This window comes from Scyliorhinus torazame, chromosome 16 (genome assembly GCF_047496885.1).
Source record: "Scyliorhinus torazame isolate Kashiwa2021f chromosome 16, sScyTor2.1, whole genome shotgun sequence".
Classification (NCBI taxonomy): domain Eukaryota; kingdom Metazoa; phylum Chordata; class Chondrichthyes; order Carcharhiniformes; family Scyliorhinidae; genus Scyliorhinus; species Scyliorhinus torazame.
In genome coordinates this window covers 127,699,295-127,710,449 of record NC_092722.1, presented here as the reverse complement: position 1 = coordinate 127,710,449, position 11,155 = coordinate 127,699,295, and positions in this window count along the sequence as shown.

The following is an 11,155-nucleotide window of genomic DNA, read 5'->3' as shown; positions in this document are numbered from 1 at the left end:
CTGTCCGTGTGGAGTCTGCACGTTCTCCTCGTGTCTGCGTGGTTTTTCTCCGGGTGCTCCGTTTCCTCCCACAAGTCCCGAAAGATGTGCTTGTTCGGTGAATTAAACATTCTGAATTCTCCCTCAGTATACCCTAACAGGCGCCAGAGTGTGGTGACTCGGGGATTTTCACAATAACTTCATTGCAGTGTGTAGCACCATCGATCACACATGAGGCGAGACGTAGAGAACTTCAATCGAGGCTTTATTGAGCAGACTTGTTCCCCAGCCGCTCAGTCACAGAATGCCGCTGCGGGGAGTAAACCGGGTTCTTATACCCCGCCTATCTGGGTGGAGCCCAGTAGGCGGCAGATCCAATCGGGACCCAGCATCTGTCCTCCAATAGCTCCTCGGCATTCATGGTGTACCGTATTACCCCTAATACATACCACCACATTCTCCCCTTGTTAAAAAAGAACCCGGCGGGGTGGTGGGTGGCATGGTGGTAGGGGTTTACAGGGTCCGTGCCTTAACCATTGAACTATATACAACTATGCCGCTTTACTGGGCCACTGAACTATATACATCTTAAGTCGACTCGATGAGTCGAGATGGTGCTCTGGTCGCCCTCTCCGATCGTCTCAGCCCGGGTGGTGGTGGTGGTGCTGGCTCGGGTCCGGTCGACTCTGGGAGCATCGCGCTGTCCCTCTCTGTTTCCTTACTCCTGGGCGGGCGTGGGAGGAGAACCGATCCCCCCGGGAAGGGGGTAGCTGTGGGGCGCACCGGCGGGAGTGAGGGGGTGGTGATTGGTGTTGGGGGGGTGTGGGGAGCTCCGGCGGGCGCCAGGTCCCGCAGAGAGACCGTGTCCTGTCGGCCGTCTGGGAATGCCACGTAGGCGTACTGCGGGTTGGCGTGGAGGAGATGTACCTTTTCCACCAGTGGGTCTGATTTGTGCGCCCGCACATGTTTCCGGAGCAGGATGGGTCCCGGGGCTGCCAGCCAGGTCGGAAGTGACGTTCCAGAAGCGGACTTCCTAGGGAAGACAAGGAGGCGCCCATGAGGCGTTTGGTTCGTGGTGGTGCACAGCAGGGACCGAATAGAATGAAGGGCAACTGGGAGGAATTCCTGCCAGTGGGAAGTTGGGAGACTCCTAGACCGTAGGGCCAGTAGGACGGTCTTCCAGACCGTTCCGTTCTCCCTCTCTACCTGCCCGTTGCCCCGGGGGTTGTAGCTGGTCCTGCTCGAGGCTATGCCCTTGCTGAGCAGGAATTGACGCAGTTCGTCACTCATGAAGGAGGACCCCCTATCGCTATGGATGTAGGTGGGGAAACCGAACGGGGTAAAGATGGTGCAGAGGGCTTTAATGACCGTGGCCACGGTCATGTCGGGGCAGGGGATGGCGAAGGGGAAACGGGGGTATTCGTCAACGACGTTAAGAAGGTACGTGTTGCGATCGGTGGAGGGGAGGGGGCCTTTGAAATCCAGACTGAGGCATTCAAAGGGACGGGAAGCCTTTATCAGGTGCGCTCTATCTGGCCTGAAAAAATGCGGTTTGCATTCTGCACAGATTTGGCAGTTCCTGGTGACTGTTCGGACCTCCTCGACGGAGTACGGGAGGTTGCGGGCCTTTATAAAATGGTAGAAGCGAGTGACCCCGGGTGGCAGAGGTCCTCGTGGAGGGCTTGAAGGCGGTCCACTTGTGCATTGGCACATGTGCCGCGAGATAGGGCATCGGACGGCTCGTTCAGCTTTCCGGGACGGTACAAGATCTCGTAGTTGTAGGTGGAGAGTTCGATCCTCCACCGCAGGATCTTGTCGTTCTTTATCTTGCCCCGCTGTGCATTATCGAACATGAAGGCTACCGACCGTTGGTCAGTGAGGAGAGTGAATCTCCTACCGTCCAGGTAATGCCTCCAATGTCGCACAGTTTCCACTATGGCTTGGGCCTCCTTTTCTACTGAGGAGTGGCGAATTTCTGAAGCGTGGAGGGTCCGGGAGAAAAAGGCCACGGGTCTGCCCGCTTGGTTGAGAGTGGCCGCCAGAGCTACGTCGGATGCGTCGCTCTCGACTTGGAAGGGGAGGGAATCATCGATGGTGCGCATCATTGCCTTTGTGATATCCGTTTTGATGCGGCTGAAGGCCTGGCGGGCCTCTGTCGACAGGGGAAAAGTAGTGGACTGGATTAGTGGGCGGGCCTTGTCTGCGTACTGGTGAACCCACTGGGCGTAATAAGAAAAGAAGCCCAGGCAGCGTTTCAGGGCTTTGGCACAGTGGGGGAGAGAGAACTCCATGAGGGGGCGCATGCATTCGGGGTCGGGGCATATCACTCCATTACGCACTACGTAGCCCAAGATGGCTAGACGGTCGGTGCTAAACACGCACTTTTCCTCGTTGTAGGTGAGGTTGAGGGCGTTAGCGGTCTGGAGGAATTTGCGGAGGTCGGCGTCGTGGTCCTGCTGGTCGTGGCCGCAGATGGTGACGTTGTCGCGGTACGGGAACGTGGCCCGTAAACCGTGCTGGTCAACCATTCGGTCCGTCTCCCGTTGGAAGACCGAGACTCTGTTCGTGACGATGAATGGAACCCTTAAGAAGTGGTATAGCCACCCGTCTGCTTCGAAGGCAGTGTACTTGCGGTCACCGGGGCGAATGGGGAGCTGGCGGTAGGTGGACTTAAGGTCCACGGTGGAGAAGACCTTGTACTGTGCAATCCGATTGACCATGTCGGATATGCGGTGAAGAGGGTACGCATCTAGCTGCGTGTACCTGTTGACGGTCTGACTGTAGTCTATGACCATCCTTTGCTTCTCCCCTGTCTTCACTACTACCACCTGAGCTCTCCAGGGACTATTGCTGGCCTGGATTATGCCTTCCTTCAGCAGCCGCGGGACTTCGGACCTGATAAACGTCCGGTCCTGGGTGCTGTACCGTCTGCTCCTACTGGCGACGGGTTTGCAATCCGGGGTGAGGTTCGCAAACAAGGAGGGCGGTTAGACCTTGAGTGTCACGAGGCCGCAGATAGTCAGTGGGGGTATAGGGCCGCCGAAGTTAAGCTCTGAAGGTTGCAATGGAAGTCCAACCCCAGGAGAGTGGGAGCGCAGAGATGGGGGAGGACATACAGCTGGTAATTTTTGAACTGTCTCCACTGCACCGTTAGGTTTGCGATGCAGAACCCTTTGATTGCAACGGAGTGGGACCCCGCCGCCAGGAAGATTTTTTGGGTGTTTGGCCGAATTACAAGGGAACAGCGTCTTACCGTGTCCAGATGAATAAAACTCTCCGTGCTCCCCGAGTCGATCAAACACGGCATCTCGTGCCCATTCACCAGCACCTTTGTCGTTGTCGTCTGGAGCGTCCGGGGCCTCGACTGGTCGAGGGTCACCGATGCCAAACGTGGTTGGTGCATCAGATCGTTGTCTTCAGGCAGTGTGGAGCCGTCCATGCTGGGGTCCTTGTCTGTCAGCCAAGATGGCGGCGTCCATGGATCGCACGCTGCCGGGGGTGGACAAAATGGCCGCTCCCATGGGTCGCACGCGGCTGGGGGTGGACAAAATGGCCGCTCCCATGGATCGCACGCGGCCCGTGAGTAGGAAGATGGCGGCGCCAGTCCCCCCCTCGTGGTGTCCGGGGTCCAAAATGGCGGCGCCCGTTGGCCGCCCGTGGGTCGCTGCGGGGGTTGAGCCCGTGGTCCCGTTTCTTGCCCGGAGATAGTGGCGACCCCACGGGACTGGCACACCGCTGCGCCGTGCCCCTTTTTGCCGCAGCTTTTACAGGTGGCCGAGCGGGCCGGGTAGCGCTGGCGGGGGTGTTTCGGCTGCCCGCAAAAGTAGCAGCGGGGCCCCCCCGGGTGGTCTGGGATTCTGGCCGCGCACGCTTGCGGAGGGGTGGGGGGTGCCGGGGGGTCGGTCGCGGCGGGGGTCCACGGAGCCCAAGGGGCTGTAGTGCGGTCGGGGGCATAGGCGCGGGCGTTTTGGGAGGCCACGTCGAGGGAGGCTGCAAGGGCCCGTATCTCTGTGAGTCCGAGAGAGTCTTTCTCTAAAAGTCTCTGGCGAATTTGCGATGATGCCAAACCTGCTACGTAAGCGTCACTGATCAGGAGGTCCGTATGTTCATTCGCCGTTACCGTTGGTCAGTCGCAGTTTCTTCCCAGGATCGTCAGCGCATTGAAGAGTTCGTCCAGCGATTCCCCGGGGATTTGTCGTCTCGTCGCGAGCTGGTAGCGTGCGTAGACCTGGTTGATGGGCCTAATGTAGGTCTGTTTCAGCAAGTTGATCGCTGCTGGGAATTCTTCCACGTCCTCGATGAGAGCGTAGATTTCGGGACTCACTCTGGAATGCAGGACCTGCATTTTCTGGTCTTCCGTTGGTCTGCCGGGGGCCGTTCGGAAGTACCCCTCAAAGCACGCCAGCCAGTGTTTAAACGCCAATGTTGCCTTAGCTGCTTGGGGGCCGATTCGCAGGCACTCCGGGGCGATCCGGAGCTCCATATTCCTTTTTAAGTCTGCTCAATAAATTGTAGCACCATCGATCACACACGAGGCGAGACGTAGAGAACTTCAATCGAGCCTTTATTGAGCAGACTTGTTCAGACTTGTTCCCCAGCAGCTCAGTCACAGAATGCAGCTGCGGGGAGTAAACCGGGTTCTTATACCCCGCCTATCTGGGTGGAGCCCAGTAGGCGGCAGATCCAATCGGGACCCAGCATCTGTCCTCCAATAGCTCCTCGGCATTCATGGTGTACCGTATTACCCCTAATACATACCACCACACAGTGTTAATGTAAGCTTATTTGTGACACTAATAAAGATTATTATTACACTGATGAAAATAACATACCAGGGATATCGAAGAAACCAGAGTGTAGGAAAACTCAATAGTATCTCATATTTACAAATCGACAGAAAGATAAGGCACACAGACGTGAGGTAACAATGACAATACCTGGTAAGGTTGTCCTGTCCCTACCCCTTTGACTGCCTTGAGGCCCCCCAGAGAGGCCAGAAGCAGGAATTATGAAATCACCATTCCTCCGATATCGAGCAGCATTGGGTCTTCACGTTTCAGAAGGGAAGCATCAAGTCAGTTCATTTTTTTATACTGTAGGTCCAGTAGTGGACAACGTTCTCCTTAGACAGGAAATGGAGGAACCCACGGTGGACTTTGAGACCATGTCCAAAGCCTTTGACATTTATTTTAGTCCGAAGCAAAACTTACTGAATGAGCATGATTTCTAATGAAACTATATCACCCAGCTAGTTCTTGCAGATAAGAGACACTGAAGGATGAGCACATCCATAATTGCATATTTGAGCCCATCCGAGATGTGCTCTTGACTTTTTGCAGACCAGAGATGAACTAACTTTCTATCAAGCAGGGGAAGCGGAATGCAGAAAAACTGGACATTTCAAGCATTTCTGCAAATCCGACAACCTTAGTTGGGGTCGAAGTCAATATATTTATGAAATACACTCCATCTGAAAGATTGGAAATCTTAAGATAAATATGAAACTAGGGTTCCTCGGGGAAGTTAATAGCTTTAGTCCAGGCTATTAGCCATATACAGTGCAAATTAAAGGCTTTGATCCCACCTTTAAAATTGATACTGGAGCTGCTGTCAGCATACCTGCAGATGGTCTTGACTGGCTTTAGCCAGTACCCCTTCATCCATCAGACATTGAATTACAAGATCCATGTGCCATAGACCTTCCAATTAAAGGCAGGAGTATTGCTCTTCTTTATTACTAGGGGTAATGGATCATTGATTCTCTCTGTTGTACACAATCAATGCACATCGTTATTGAGTGACACTGTTGGCATGCTTCTAAGAATGTTAGAAAAACTAGGTCATAGAATTCCTAAACTGCAGATGGCGGCCATTCAGCCCATCATGCCTGCACCGACCCTCTGAAAGAGCGCACTACCTAGGTCCACTCCCCTGTCCTATTCCTGTAACCCCAACCAGCCTTTTAGACACTAAGGGACAATTTAGCATGGTCAATCCACTTAACCTGCACATCTTTTGAGTGATGGCCAGCATTTGAATAACTCACTGTCGTTCATGGAACAATCTTCAACTTTTTATTTAGAACCAGTGGATACTCAGCCTACAGCAGCTAAGGAAGTTTATTCAATTAGCAGCAAGTTTCTTTATTTGACAGAGACACCAGCCACTCGACCCTGGAGGGAGGATGAAGTTATGAATCTCTTAGTTCTTCACAAAATAAGGCCAGAGGTGATGGTTACAGACAGTGACCATCCACATGAAGACCTGCTGAACCTGAATTGCTTCTTTCCAGAAGAAAGTAATGAGGAAGAAGCCATTGCAGATCTGTTGGGTTTAAAGTCCTCGAGGTTGGTCCATCTTTCTACTTGATACACACCTCTAGCGTCTTTTGTGAGGAGTCAGTTGTGTTTCTAGTGGCTGAGCAGTTTTCAGATCTTTGTTCCACTTAACCTACCAATATATTGCTCAGTCTATCTCTTACTTTCACACAGAGAGAAGTGTGGCTCTCTTACGGTAGTTGCAGAAAGAAGACAGACTATCCAAAATATTATTGGGAAATCACCTCTTCATCTTTTCCTGAAAGACTTGCAGGAATTGTTTTGCTTTTTCCTTTGTTGCTTATATTAATTGAAATTTCAGATCTTCCATACCTTTTCAGCATTTGTTGCAACAGTGAATGGTACAGCTGTGTCAGTCTTCCCTGGGGTTGAAGATCATTCTTCTTCAGGTCTTTCCGTTTATGCTTCAAGGGGGCAACAGGTTCCTCAGAGAGGCCTGCCGTTCTTAATTTCTTGTCCCAGAGAGTGCAGAGGTCAATGCTCTTCAGTCTTCACTCTCTGATCAGTCATTCACTGAAAACGTTTTGATGTCCGTGCAGTTCAGCCGAGGCCGCACTTAGTCCCGTTTTCTGCACAGAGGAGCTCCGCTCGTCGGAGTTCCTCAGTGCAGAAGGAGATGGCGCTCCGATCTCTTGACCCCGCCCCCCCTCCCAATTTGACCCCACTCACCAATAAGGGAGTCTTTGCCCCCCCCCTCCTCCCCCGTAATCCCCCCCCCCCCGCCCCTCCCCACCTGCACTGGCTCAGGGCACCCTCCCCCGGGCCTGATCCCCATTGCACATAAAATGGCAGCTTGATACCTTGGCAGTGCCAGCCTGGCACTCTGGGTGCCAGGGTGTAAGGCTGGCAGTGCCAGGGTGTCTGGGGGTGGCACCGGTAGTACCTGCGTGCCACCCTGCCCAGAGGTCAAGCACCTGGGTTCCTCCGATGCCCTGGGAGATCCCCACGAGCGCCGTTCTGTCTGACTCCCATTTGTGGACCCCTTATAGTGAGTTCGGGCTTTGGGGGCAAAGTCCCCTTTGGGACTGGCAGAGCGATCCACCCCTTATGAAGCCAACAGCCTTTGACATCCTTGGTCACCTGGCTCATCTCTCTTTTTTTTAATTAAAGATTTTCAAGGGCTGCGGAGAAGCTGCCTCTTTATCACAAGGAGTCCACGCTGAGTAAAATAAGTTTATTTGCATAAGCTACACGTACACTACCCGGTAGATCCCTACATCATACGTCTCAGCGGCCAGCTCTTCGCCCAGGGACCAGAGTCGCAGCGGTCTTCGGTTCAGGCCGTGGGGGTACCACAAGAGGGACGACGCTTCCATCCCTTGTATCTCTTGGACGCCATGTTCCGCACTTTCTTGGGGCAAGAAGATCTGTAGTGCCTGCTAAAAGGTTAGGGAGACTTCGCCCTAAAGCTTTTCTGAGTCTCCATATTATTACTGCCATAGATCAAACAATTGTGGAGCATGCCAGACAAAACAGTTCCATACTCACAAAAATTGGCCACCTTCCATAGCCAGGATACGAACACGGTGACAGACTCACCGGAGGTCCTCGCCGCTGTATTAAACACATATCTTTGAACAATTAGCGACACGGTTGAGTTAAAGTGTTGCTCCATAACTGTCACGAGCTGGTATCCAGAGTTGCCAGGTATGTGAGACTCCAGATCATCCCAAACGCATACGGTCCACATTATAACCATCTGCCACTTGTTCTCTCGTTTTGGCCCGGAAGAAATAACGCAATAATTCAGCGTATTGGTTCCAGTCTTCAACACCGGCGTCAAATATATCTAACCACCCAAACAGAGGCAATGAATCAAAACAATCCAAACCTGGGTCCAGAAAATCGGGGAGGTGGCTCAGGTGCGTAGGTTGCAGCGTTGACAGCAAACCAGTTTACTCCTCATCGCCAGTTTACTAACGACACAGGGAGTCCACACCAAGTAAAATAAGAACAATGTTTTATTTACACACACAATAGCCGTGATCTACCCGAATAGGAACAGAGTCCAATAGTGAGTATGATTAGCCAGGTGTTCCTCGGAGCACTGAGAAAACCTATGCTATTGAACAGCCACCTGGGTAGATCAGGGGCCTCTTTGGGAAACGTACTTAGTCCCATTTTCTGCACTGAGGGGTCCGCTCACTGGGACTCTTCAGGGCAGGGTGAGATGAGGACACCATTTTTGAATGGCCTCCCAATCTCTCAACCCCCTCCCGCCGTACACCTGAACAACCCCACCCAACACACACTAGCTCCAACTCACTGAAAAGGGGTCCTCGACCACCCCCCATGCCCAGGCAAGGCAAACCTGGGCCTGATACCACATAAATGCAAATAATGCCAGCTTCACACCTTGGCACAGCCAGCCTGGCACACAAGTGACAGTACCAGGCTGGCAGTGCCAGGGTGCCAGTTTAGCACTGTCAAGGTACCCTAGTGGCACCAGTGTACCCAGAGGACAAGCACTTGGGGGCTTCCAATCCCTTGGGAGACCCCCAGGAGTGTCATTCCGTCTGGTCCCCATTTGTGGGGACAGGCGCTGAACAGCACTCGCTCAAGGTGTCCAAGGCGAGGGAGTTAGATCCCAAGCACTGGTTAGATCTTGGTAATACATATCAGTGTGAGACTAGCTGTCTCACTCTAACATGCAGATTTGCCAGAAAGTGATCCCGCCCACAACGGACAGGATTTACATTGCGATGTCTCACGAGATCGTGTAGGATCTCACAAGGCATGGTGTGCCGGGTTGATCCCAGAAGAGGGATCTCCCAACATCTACCGGCCGCACCACACTGCTTTTCGGGCACAATGCAGCCAGTAGCTCTCACCTGATATGCACACTACCTAGTAGATACCTACCGGATTCCTCTCTGTCAGTGCCTTACTGGCCGACCTTATATACATGGGTTAATTGAGATATTCTGACCCTCATGGGGGAGCGTTTACTCCGACAGGAGCATGGGGAAGACAAACAATCCTACTCCGTAGATTCCATGCGGGATATCCACGTAGAAGTTTCCTCGAAGCTCATAACCATCCATTGCAGGCTGCTGCTCCTCTCAAACTGGAAAGCCTCTGATGGACCTCCATCCTTTTGCCAGCCTGCCCGCCACCCTTAATTGGACCACAAACCTGATTCTATCTCAGTTAAGGAGGCCCCTCCTTAAAAGTCTCAGGTCCATAACTGCTTCTCTCCAGGGGCAGGTTTGAGACCTAGAAATAATCCAGACTCCTGGGTCCCTGACCCAGCACAAATGTCCAACCCATAGTGTGTTTGAAGGTATGGTCTCCTGAGCCTCTGCCCCTCCTGGAAACCGTTCCACCATCGGACCAGCATGATCTGAACTTCAATTTTCTAGGCCATGGTGGGGTGGGAGTTACGGCATGGCTGATGTGCTTACAGGCAGCGGCTTGTCATGATATGCAAACATGCACATCATGAGATACAGGCAGGCAGCTAATGAACACAGAGAACAGGACATAACCAATCAGCAGGCAGAACACTTGCGGGTGGTTTCCCATTCTAAAAGGCACGAGGCACTCACACTTCGCCTCTTTCCACTGGTGACATCTACAGTGTGAGTCAGGGTGTACATATCATATAACTCCTACAGCACGTGACTAAGAGCTAGTCTGGTTCTGTCAGACAGAGTAATCATACTAGGTTAGCAGAGAGCCGAACTCACATAAGATTGTGCTAACTGTATGACAGGTTCAATAAACCAAATTGAACTAACTTCAAGGTCTGGAGTATCTCTCAGGTAAAGCTACATCCAGTTGCAGCCCTTGTTACCTTAGTGTGCTGAACACGACATGATACCAGGAGACTGCAATCCCTAGGTGATTTACCTCAATCTGTTCCGTGACGACCAGTAAATGTATCCCGGCACCATGGAGAAGATCCAGGCTCCTCAACATTTGCGAACCTCCGGCAATCTCAGTGCCAACTGGCGGACTTTCAAGCAAAGGTTTCAGCTGTACATCGAAGCCTCAGACCTCGAGGGTGCGTCTGATACAAGAAAGATCGCGCTTCTCCACTCAAGTGCGGGGGATCAAGCCATCCAACTCTTCAACTCGCTTAACTTCACCGAAGGCCAGGACAAGACAAAGTTTCAGACTGTCCTGTTTGATAGTCATTGCGAAGTGGACACCAATGAAATCTTCGAGCGCTATATATTCAAACAACGCCAACAAGGTAAAGATGAACTTTTCAACTCCTTCTTAACTAATCTCCATCTCCTAGCGCTGTCCTGCAACTTTGGTGATATTGCTGACTTCACTAACTTATTCTTTTGTTTAACTGAACATCACGCAAATCACTGGAGTTTTTAGGACCAATGTACAATCAAGTTATGATTTCTTTAGAAGTTATAATTTCTTTAATGTGAACAGTTAAAATGATCAGAGATCAGATCGTTTTTGGAGTTCACTCTGATCCTCTGAGAGAGCAGCTTTTAAAAATCAAGCATATGACCCTGTCAGTCACGTTTGAAACATGTACAGTGCATGAGCGTGACAAAAATCGGTATTCCCAATACAAATCGGCTGAAAAGGAAAAACTTGCCTCCCACGAGGCAGGGAGTATGCAGGCCATTGCCCGGATGCAACTCCTCAGCATTGATGAAAGCGGCCATTTTGCGTGCTCTTCCCGGAACCCCACGCATGCGCGATGCGACTGCGATGACGAAGCGGCCGATCGCCACTTTGCGCAGGTGCGAACGTCTGCCGACCGCACTGCGCATGTGCGACGACGCACGGAGCGTAAATGACGTCATGACGTGCCCGTACTGCGGCACTGCCCACTTAAAGAAACACTGCCCTACAAGAGGCAGGCG